The 9,976-nt window shown below is 33.5% G+C and overlaps 1 pseudogene; it reads right to left on the bottom strand.

Moving 5' to 3' along the window:
* Window positions 1-5,351: 5,351 nt before the first annotated feature.
* On the bottom strand, window positions 5,352-5,451 carry LOC138821723 (U6 spliceosomal RNA; annotated as a pseudogene).
* Between the last annotated feature and the right edge of the window lie 4,525 nt (window positions 5,452-9,976).

Genomic DNA, 9,976 nt, shown 5'->3' with positions numbered 1-9,976 from the left:
TTATGAAGGAGAGTTTAGCTGGGTACAATATTCTTGTTTGATAGTTGTTTGTTTTTAGGGCTTGGCATACCTTATTCCAGTCCCTTCTTGCTTTGATTGTCTCTGCTGAGAAATCTGAGGTGATTCTAAGTGGTTTCCCTTCATAGGTGATTAATCTCTTTTTCCTTGACAGCTTTAAGGATCTTTTCCTTGTTCTGAATTGACCCTGTGTGGATTATAATGTGACGGTGGGATGTCCTATTCAGGTCTAGTCTATTTGGGTTCTAAAAGCTTCTTGTATCTGAATAGGCCTATCTTTTTGTGTGTTTGAAAGTTCTCTGCTAGGATCCTGTTAAACAAATTTCCTACCATTAAATTCTGTTTCTAGGTGCTCCTCTACACCCATTATCCTTAGATTAGGCCTTCTGATGGTGTCTTCCAAGTGTTGGATAGATCTATCACATATCTTGGACTTGTCTTGGATGGTTGTATGTTCTTTCTCTATAATATTAGGCTGTATTTAATCCCGAGATTCGATCTTCTGCATGTTCTAACCTTCTGTCAAGACTTTCTACTTTGTTTTTTTATTTCTTTTCCTTATAATTGGTCAGCTTTGATCGCTTCAAATTCTTTGTTGAAGCTTTATTTTAGATCTTGTATGAGCTTCTTTATTTCCTTCATTTAGTGTTAGGTGTTTATTCTCTAATCACTTAGTTGATTGGTTATTGTTTCATTGGACTCCCATTTATTCTGTTGGGTTCCATTCAGCATTCCCTTTGCGGTATCCCTGACCTCCTTCAGCTCTGTGTTAATGGATTCCATGAATGCCTTTAGTGTTCTTTGTGTATTCTCATCCTGTTCTCTCAATTCCTGTGTTACTCTTTGCTTATGTTCCTCATGTTCACGACATTCCTGTAGTTCTCTTTGAGTGTTCTCAGCCTGCTCACACCATTCCTGAATTTCTCTGTGAGTTTTCTCAAGATTCTCACGCAAATCCTGTATCAGTTTTTGAGTAGCTTCCTCATGCTCATGATATTCCTGTAGAAAACTTTGGTTTGCCTCCTCTCTCTCCATATCACACTCATACAGAGTCCTTTGTATTTTTTCAATCTTTTCATTTACCATGTTTGCCAGCAGTGTTGGTAGAGCTATTTGGGAACTCTCCTCTTGATTATTCTTATCTGTTCTGTCCCCTGATTATCATGAGTGGGAGTTGAGATACCCAGACTTCCCATTTTTCTTGTGTTTTTCTGGCTTACTCTGCCCATTTGGGATGAAAATAACACCAGTTTTGTGCTAGAACACTAACTTAATGCAAGCATAAACCAAAGTCTGAATTTGCACAATCAATAGTCTGCAGATACAATCTAGTTCAACAGATACATATATTCAGCATCAAAAAAACTATATATTAATGGGCTATGAACAACAGAGAAGAATTTGGTAAGCCAGAAATTATTAGGTTTAGGGAGAGGTGTGGGTAAAAATAGGAATAGAGAGAGAGATGTGGGACTTAACTAAATCCTAATCTCAAAGCAGGAAATAAGTTGGATAGGATGAAAGTAGAGAGAGAGAAAAAATGAAGAAAGAGAAAGGGAAAAAAAGAGACCAGAAAAAATAGAAGAGTAAGAATTAAAAATTAAACATAGCAATGCTTAAAAATTATACAGATTTGAAAACGAAATATTCCAAGAAGAATGTTGATATAATTAGAAAAGAGAACAGATATAAAGCAGATATGAAAAACTGAAATAAATACTTAAAGTATTATATAGGTATAAAGAGGTAGTACTGCTATTAAGGAATTTAAGTCTAAGAGGTTTTGAATTGAGTAATAAATTTCTGGATTAACCGTGTCCACAATTGGGGATAAGGTCTATTTATCGACTATGAGTATATCTGAGGATGCGCAGAACAGCAATTAAGTCATATAAAGAAGAACGAAAGAGAAGAAAGGGTGAAGAGAATGAGAAAGAAAGAAAAAAGATCAGAAGTTCAGTAGAGATAAACAAAAAACAAAAAAGATTTTTAAAAAAATTAAAAGAAAAGAAAAAAAAAGAAAGAAAGAAAAACCGCACACACACACACATATACCTCTAAAATAAAAATTATAAGAGAAAGAAAAAACAAGTTACTAGAAAACAATATTTTTCAAAACAGGTAAAAATTAAAAATTAAAAAAAATTGGAAATTTTTTTATAAAAGTTATAAAAAAAGAAAAAAAACTTCTTTGATTTTTTTTGGGGGGGAGGGGTGGGAAAATGTTGTATATCCCTTGTGTCCATAACCAGCCTCTTGTTGGAGTCTCTGGTCTGTTTGTGGTGTTTGATTTTCCTGTGGCTTGGTTGGTGTCTTAAGTCAGTTTGTTTGAGCAGGCAGAAAAACGCTCTGTTTTACCCGGGATTTTGTGATCCTCCTCCCAGGTTAGTTCAATGAGAGGCAGATCTGCATTGAGTATCACAAAAGAGGGAGATGGCTGTTTACTACAAATGATAGTCCTTTATTACAAAATAATACACAATCTAGTCTCCATGCATGTTTAATTTTACTTGCCTCTCCACATGTGACCACTTAATTTATTTTAATTAATTCATTTGTTGGGTGCTAATACTAAGGCTTGATCTTAGGGCCTGGCTCTGTCCCAGAATTTGTTATTTTTTGTTTTAGTTTTCTCAAGGCTAGCATTTTACTGCTTGTACCACAGTTCCATTTCTACCTTTTGCTGGTTACTTTCAAATCAGATTCAAATGGACTTTTTTTTCCCGCTTGTTGTGGTTTCAAACCACAATCCTCAGATTTCCTCTTTCTGATTACCTTGGATTAAAGACAAAAGCCTCCAGTGTGGCTTTTTTTCTCTATAGTTATCTAATGCACATACTTAGATAGTAATTTAAAACTGAGAGTATAGAAGCAAGATGTACATTGATGATATTGTCCTGTCAGAAATTCATGGTAGTAAATTTCTTAAGGCCATAAACAAAAAATACCATGATATAATATAAGAGGAATCACTATTGAACATATGAGGTATAAGAGCTTTCTAATAGGTCCATTATTTATTGTTGCCCAACATTAGAAAAAAAAGTATAGTGCAGTAGTAAATCGAAGTCCTTTGTATGACTACTTAAATTCCTTGTTTTTTTAAGACACTTGTTTTCATCTAGAAAAGTAGGCCTGTCTATTGTCTTCATGTGATTTTGATGATTTAAGGTGCTTAATGAGAAGTCAAAATGTGGGTCTTTGCTATCAATTAAATCTCACATTTTCTTCTTGGAGAATATAATGATTAAAGCACTAGTTCAGAATCAGCATGCAATAGTTCAGAATCACGCTTCCTGTGCAAGTGGATCACCAGTAAGTAATCCTCAATACCTTTTTCCATAAATTTTTTCACACATACAATCGGCCTTCCTTCTCTAGCTGCTTTTCTAGAATAGACACATTCGTTCATTTTACAGGAAAAGTTTGATTCAACTGACTTGTCAGATCTGCTACTAGAATTATCAAGAAAATAGTTTCTTGTCTCAAATTTAGTCAAAGCTATGTCTCTTTGTGTAGGCTACTAAAATGTATTTACTAATTTCAAGAAAGTACATAAATTCTATTTCCATCTCTTTTTAAAAAATAAAATTGTTTCCACTATAAATTGATCAGAGGCATGGATTTTGTGGCTAGCTAGGTCATTGTACATCTGTCTTTCTCTTCCTCTTTTTCATGGTTCTCATAGATAATATGATTGCTCTATAATTATCCTAATTTTTTTTGCTTTTATATTTTTGCTTGCATCATTTCACTTTCTGCCCTGCCATTTCCCAAAGCATTTTCATAGAAGGCATTATGTCCTATTTTCTCATTCCTAGAATAAGCTGGACATGAAGACACCACTTGCCATCATTTTCAGCCTATAACTTTGAATATGGAGGAAAATCTTTCTCTGTTCTCTATCAATTCCCTATTCTCCAGTTAGAATAATTTAGAATAGAAAACGGAAAAAGAGGAAACAAATCATGGTGAAAAAACAGATGCAGAAAATTCATTGGATTTTTCTGACCAGTTCAACCAACGTGAATTATTGGTGAAATACATGGGCACCTCATTCCCAGTGGTACTCAAAGTCAATGGTTAGGCAATTCTGATGAAGACAAGGAACAAGATGAAAACGTGAAATATGGTATCATTTGCAAGAAAAAAGATGGAGAAGGATCCAAGAAAATTTCTTCTTTGGGCTGCCGAAAATAATCAGCTTACTACAGTGCAGACACTACTTTCCAAAAAAGCCACTCATGTGAATACTAGGGATGAGGATGAGTATACCCCGCTTCATCGGCAATCCTACAGTGGACACTTAGACATTGTCCATGAGTTACTGTCTCGAGGCAGCTATTCATGCAATAACTGTAGATGGCTGGACACCCATGCACAGTGCTTATACGTGGAATAATATGAGTGGCTTCTTTCTTACTTCATCATGATGCAGATACCAATGACCAAACTAAATGCCTCTTGACCCCCTTGCATCTTGCTGCTGGGAATAGAGGTAGCAAAAGTATGCTGGATCACCTTCTGTTGAACCATTTTATCAAACCAGGTCTGAAGAACAACTTGGAAGAAACTGCATTTGATATTGCCAAAAGGTTAATAAGTATCACTACCTCTATGAAGTGGTGGAAGGCTGAACAAATTGTTCTCGTAAGTTGTAATGGTTTGGTTAAGTTTCTTAAATTTCAAAAATGCCGTTTCATCCTTTGTGTCCTTCCAAAATATTTTCACAATACAAAATAACAGCAATATCTTACTGTAAAAATTCATAGATTTCATGGTATTCTTCCAAGTGAATTGCCTGACTTTGATATCAAAATGTATTCAAGAGTTGTTTGTATATATCTATAATGATTTCTGCAGAGTTTGTGATTTTTTTAAATCAGAAATAGGTTTAACTTATCTGTTGAAATGAGTAGTACATAAGCTAAAGATATTTCTGGTACTTGTCTGAAAAAGTTTATTTTAAAATAGTCTGTATTCTGTTCATATAATATCCATAATCTATTTCATTCTCTCCAAATATAATATTTTGAATTCTACATTGATTTATATTATATAGGTTCATTAATGAATGTGTACTTTCAGATTGCATTCCATATAGAAACAGTTTAAGATTCCTTTTTTCCAAGGTCTTTATAGTATTTTATTTCTTTGGGATAAAATGACAATGTTATCTAATTTCAAAAGTTTTGTAAAGGTTATGCTATGTAAAGACTTTTCTGAGGTTAAGAGTTAATACACTGAAGACAAACTTTTAATTCTATGAATTACATGTATTGTTTCACTTGTATCTTTGTAATCAACTTTTTAATAACTGTATTTCACTCCTTGAATCTGAAGAATACTTCACAAATTTCCATATCATCCTTGTGGAAGTGTCATGTTATTCTCTGTATTGTTGTAATTTGGGTAGATGTGCTGCTGAAGCATGTAGTATCTTGTAAATTTAAATAGTTAATGATGCAATCTTAATATTGGCATATAACTTTGGTTGCTTATTTGTAACAAGGAAATTTTATTGTTCCTACAATGGTATTGATCTTATTTCCCTAAAATTCTGAGTATAGTGGAAAATATTTATATTGTTCAATCAATTGCTTACATTTCAACATTTTTTTGTCCGTGACTATTTTAAGTCTTTTTCATTTTAAACCTGATCATACTTTAAAGCCTTTATAGCTAGGTCCAAAGGTGATGGCTTTTCAAGTACTTATTTATGAACTGAGTTAGCTTTGTGGAGCTAAGGGATTCAAAGTAAGCCTTGCTCAAGAGCTACTTCTAAACTTCTGCAGCTTAAAATTTCCCAAATGAGGTCTTACTGGCACAAAATGTCTCCCTGACTCTTTCCCATTCTTCCATGTAGGAATAGACCAACCAGAATATCTTACCCTGACAGCAAAGGTTGTCTTACTGCAACAAAATTAATCTTAGCTACAAGGGATCGTAGAGAGATGAACAGTTCAGACAGAACTGTTCAGACTAGAAGGTATTTTTTCAAAATATAATTTTTTATTATACCTAACATTTCAAAAGTAGCTAAAGCCAAGAAGGTGAAAAATTGTTCATATGCATGATTACCTAATGTCCCGGTCTGTCTACCTTCCAATCAGGAAGGAACTTACACTACTGCGTTTATATCACCAAATATTTCCATAGCTCCAGGAGCAGTACATATGTTTCTCCTCGATTTTAGGCCTTAAATTGGTAATGTTTTTATCACATTGTTTCCTCTTGCCTCAGTCTGTAAATCTACAAATCGTAAATCTTTAGGCCTAACTCTACCAAACACTGAGATAGAGATAATGGAATAAAACTTTAAAAGAGTTGCTTTTGATATCCTAACAAGAACAGAACAATGCAAAACATGTACCTTTTAGTATATTATATATAGTTATATATTTTATATTTATATGCTGATTTTATATTTCACACAGTGAAACTTACTAGAATCAGTTGATAATTTGAGAACTACATTGATATTTATTTATTCCAATAAATACAATTGGAATATAATTAATTAGGTTTAGAATATATATTAGAATATAAAAGTATCAATGAAATGTCTTCGGTATTAACTTGGGATACCTTCTAAGTGTTCTTGGTCATCTGAATTCACATGGTAAAAAACAATGCTGTTTTCCTCTAATCTATAAGGGATTTTACTCTGCTGCTCTGTTTATTGTTTTAACTCGCTGGTCCCAAACTGTTTTCTCCATATTTTTGAATCATTCCTACTGAGTATACCCAAATTTTGCAGATTTTATGTCTAAAAAGTATTATTCTTCTGCAGGACCCAGGGGTCCTAGGATCCCAGTTATCCGCATCATCAAATAAGAAGGGCAAGACTTCTCATCTAGGCTCACGCAATATGCCAACAGAAAGTAATTGAAGAACAATCTCAAATTCTCATTTCCTATAATATTTCAGGGCCCCAATTCCTTGAGACATAGGAATTAGCTTTAATCAATTGTGAAATACAAGGCAACATAAATATGAGATAAAAAATCTGAGAAAATACTGTAATTCAAATTTCCAATTTGCCGATGACCAGCCCATATGAGTGAGCAAGATCACAAATTTCACAAGATTATTTTTAATACCCCTCTCCTAATGATTAATGAAAGATTTCAGTCCAGCATAAGTAGGCCAAAAAATAGTTCCTGGAACAATAGATCCATAATTGGTCTACCAAGGCCAGAAAAACTTGACTTAGAGGTCAAATATAATTCAGAAAAAACAGTGAGAAGATCCTTAGTGCTTCAAAACAGTGGTACTTCCATAAAACTTGGTTCTGTAGTATAAAAATGTTGTCATTCTCAATCCAATGATAACCTACATTTAATCTCCTGAAAATATATTCCTTTTCAAATAAACTTTTTAAAATCACATTCGCCAAAATAACATTTGACAAGTAGAAGATACTTAGTGACATTACAAGTGTTTTAAGGGGAGGGAGCAAGTTATAATAGAGTTGATTTATTTACCCAGCACTAATGTCAAACAGTTTCAACCATTCATTAAAGTATAGAAATAATACCACCCACCTTTTGTGTTGTTCAGTAGGTGCCTTGCAGAAATGGGTTAAATAGATCAGCCTTCCACATTTCAAACCCAAACATTAGCTAATAAAGTAAATTTCATCAAATAATGAGGTACATTTTAAAAAGTCAAAAATAGTTGCCTTATCATATGTTGTTTTATATTTTCCCTGTCTGTCTAACATAGTAAGAAATATGACTTTAATTCTTGAATATGGGTACTCATCAGAGATGTGACAAACATAAAATCTGCCTTCTATATCTATCATATTCCTCTATAGTAGTAATTATTCGTTTACTTTTTTCCCCAAAACGTATATGTAGCAGAAAATACTATCCCATGTGAAATAAAATAATCACAAACCATTGTACAAAGCCATTTATAAAAATTGGTAGTTAGGAATATATTATAAGCCATTTTTAAACTTTCTTGTTGACTAAAGATTAATCTTCCAAATGGATAGAATTAAATCATGTCTAGGTGATTCACATCTCCAGACTTGCAAATTGTTATTGCAGATGAATGAATTATGGAAATAGAAGTTGACATAAGTTCAAGTATGTGCAGGATTGAAACTCAATGTAATGTGTATAAACCTTTCAAAATATTAACAGACAGTTTAAGAGAATAACTATCTGGAAGTTGAAACCAGAGAGGAATAATAGTAAAGACATTGAATGAATGAAAAATGGAACAAGGGACAAGAACAGCTAGAATGCTCAATGTACACATGTGATAAAGGAAGTGGTAAATCGAAATAAATCTTGGAGAAGGGGTTGGTTGAGAATGATAGAAGGAGTGACTCTGATCCAGGAGCATTGGACAAATAGATGGACATATTTAATTGTAACATACTTGCACAACATTTTGAAATGAGTTAAACAACAAAATCACACAAAAATCACAACCAAACAGCAATCTCTAGGAGTTTGAATATTACCTCTCAAAATTTTAAGCAGTTAATGAGGGGCAGTCTTGGGAAAACCAAAAAAAAAAAAAATACTGTTCAAAGAGGGCAGTATGGGGTAGGGGAGAATTTTGAACAGATTTAAATAGATTATCTAAAGTTATAAATCACCTACATCTGCTGCAAATATTTTCTTCTGCGAGTTCTCTTTGTCTGAACTTGATCCTCCTGTCCTGAGCCACACTTGATAACTTGTGAAGATAGAATGATAGAAACAAGATCAAGAACCCATTATTCCATTGGAGAGAAAACAATCCTCTGTTTTCTCTCATATCTCTTCATTACTCTTTTTTCATACTTTTAAGTCAAGTGATCTTGAATTATGTCTTTCCTTCTTTGTTCTGGCAAAGTAAGTGGTCAAAGTAATTCACTAAATATTATGTGCCATTTTTTTCTATCAATCTGTTTACTTGTCCAAGCGAGTACATTAAACTTCCCCCTTGCATTTGGTTGCCACGAAAACCCAACATCTTTGATAATGAGGACAAACTCTAATGTAAAACTTTGTCTCCAAAAAACCAGTCCAAGAAGCTCTGATCACAAATATTTAGCTATTCTTTTTTCTTTTACCTTGAAAGTCTTCTTGTGTCTAAAGTGCCCACAAAATTAAATACTGCACCACTTTTTGGTTCGATCACTTCTAACCTCAAAGATATATTTTGCTAACAATATGCTTAGAGGAAACCGAAAAATACTCCACTGTTATCTTCTCTCTTAATATTCTCCTTAGATACCATATCAGGAACAGTGAAGTTATACTTTGCAAAATTATTTCAATAGATGATTTTTCTCTTCCTCTGGCATTTGCTCAACAAGTTGTATGGAGAAGAAGAGAATTAAATCACCCATTTCTTGGATGACAGTGTCTCTTCCAAAGGACAATGCTTCTATGTCCTACTTCTATGTCTTCCTTTTAGCTCTTGTGTGATTTCCAATTAATCACAGCTTCTTGGCTTCAAGTCTAGTGAAGCTGAAGGATTATAAGGCCTTCCCCACGGCTAAATCTTCATGGTTTCTCTTTTAAAACTCTTTTTATTTGAATGTGGAATTTATTTTCGCCTCTTCGTTCAATCTATTCCGCATTGTAGTGAGCCAAATAGGCTCTGTAAAATCACTTTAGGTAGCATAAATATTATGGCAATCTATATCAAAAAGTTTTGGCTTCTTTCCACTGCTGAAGCCAATACGCTTAGCTATGGCTTCTAAGACCACGTTTTCTTACCTTTTCAATTTGCTCAATTCTTTTCTGATCCCAAAACTTTTTGGCTTATGTAATAAGAGAAGTCCTCACTATCTCATGTTAATAAGGATATTTTTTGAGATACTTAGAAATGTGAAATCATTGGTTTGAAGTAGCCAATCAGATTTTTTCTCTTTTTCAGTATTTCTCGTGCAAAAACATTTTGGAAAGTACTACAACAAAAAAGTGTAAACCCAATGCCTTCTTTC

Source organism: Dipodomys merriami, unplaced genomic scaffold (assembly GCF_024711535.1).
Source record: "Dipodomys merriami isolate MVZ:Mamm:240054 unplaced genomic scaffold, mDipMer1.0.p SCAF_93, whole genome shotgun sequence".
Taxonomy (NCBI): Eukaryota; Metazoa; Chordata; class Mammalia; order Rodentia; family Heteromyidae; genus Dipodomys; species Dipodomys merriami.
This window is presented reverse-complemented; position numbering and strand designations above follow the sequence as displayed.